The 1,680-nt window shown below is 36.8% G+C and overlaps 1 protein-coding gene across 1 annotated transcript in view; it reads right to left on the bottom strand.

Moving 5' to 3' along the window:
• Positions 1-1,680, bottom strand: part of ZNF236 (zinc finger protein 236) — a 98,897-nt gene that overhangs the window by 55,042 nt on the left and 42,175 nt on the right. The gene's annotated exons all lie outside the window — the stretch shown is intronic.

The following is a 1,680-nucleotide window of genomic DNA, read 5'->3' as shown; positions in this document are numbered from 1 at the left end:
ATTGACATACCTTTAGCCAGACTAAGAAAAAGAGAGAAGACTCAAATAAATAAAATCAGAGATGAAAGAGGAGACATTACAACTGATACTGCAGAAACCCCAAGTACTATGAGCAACTACATGTCAATAAATTGGAAAACCCAGAAGAAATGGATAAATTCCTACATCCATGCAACCTACGCCTACTAAGACTGAACCGGGGAGAAATTCAAAACCTGAACAAACGGGTAACAAGTTATGAGATACAAGCAGGAATGAAAAGTCTCCCACCAAGGAAAAGTCCAGGACCTGAAAGCTTCACTGCTGAGTTCTACTAAGCATTCAAAGAAGAATTAATACCAACCCTACTTAAACTATTCCAAAACATCGAGAAGAGAATATTCCCAAGCACATTGTATGAGGCCTGTATCATCCTGATACCAAAACCAAAGACACAACAAAAAAAGAAAATGATAAGCCAATATCCCTGATGAACATGAGTGCAAAAATCCCCGACAAAATACTAGCAAATAGAATTCAACAACATATTAAAAAAATTATTCATCATTAGCAAGTGGGATTCATTTCAGGGATGCCAGGACGGTTCAATATACGCAAATCAATCGCTGTGACACATATCAACAGAATGAAGAACAAAAATTTTTATGATCCTTTCAATTGATGCCAAAAAAGCATTTGATAAAATTCAACACCCCTTCAATAAAACTCTCAAAAAAACTGGATATATAAGGAACTTACCTCAACACAGTAAAAGCCATTTAGGACAGACCTAAGCTGGTATCATACTGAATGGTGAAAAACCGAAAGCCTTTGCTCCAAGATCTGGAACAAGACAAGGATGCCCGCTCTCACCACTGTTACTGAACATAGTACTGGAAGTTCTAGCTAGAGCAACAGACAACAGAAAGAAAAAAGGGCATCCGAATTGGAAAGGAAGAAGTCAAATTATCCTTACAGATGCTATGATTTTATATCTAGAGAAACCTAAAGATTCCACATAAAATTTATTAAAACTGATAAATGCAGTAAGGTTTCAGGATACAACATCGACATATAAAATCAGTAGCATTTCTATATGCCAAGAGCAAACAATTTGAGGAAGAAAGCAAGAAATAAGTGTAGCCACCATGGAAAACAGGATGGAGGTTCCTCAAAAAACCTGAAAATACAACCACCATATGACTTAGCAATCCCACTGCTAGGTATACGCCACAAGAAGGGAATTCAGCATATCAAAAAGATATCTGCACTTCCATGTTTACTGCAGCACTATTCACAATAGCTAAGATTTGGAATCATCCTAAGTGTCCATCAATGGATGAATGGATAAAGAAATCATGGTACATGTATACGATGGAATATTATATAGCCACAAAAAATAAAGAAATCCTGCCATTTGCAATGACATGGATGGAACTGGAGAACATTATGTTAAATAAAACAAGCAAGCACAGAAAGACAAATCTCATGTGTTTTAACTCATATGTGGGAGCTAAATAGTAAACAATTGATCTCATGGAGACAGAGAGTAGAATGATGGTGACCAGAGGCTGGGAAGGGTAGTGGGGAGGGAGGGATAAGGTGGGGATGGTTACTGGGTGCAAAAATAGATAGAATGAACAATATTTGATAGCATAATAAAGGGACTATAATCAACAATAAGTTAGGGCAGACTTTAAA

Source organism: Propithecus coquereli, unplaced genomic scaffold, assembly GCF_000956105.1.
Source record: "Propithecus coquereli isolate 6110/MARCELLA unplaced genomic scaffold, Pcoq_1.0 Scaffold296, whole genome shotgun sequence".
Lineage (NCBI taxonomy): Eukaryota > Metazoa > Chordata > Mammalia > Primates > Indriidae > Propithecus > Propithecus coquereli.
Note: the sequence above shows the minus strand (reverse complement) of the source record. Positions and strands in the feature narration are given on the sequence as shown.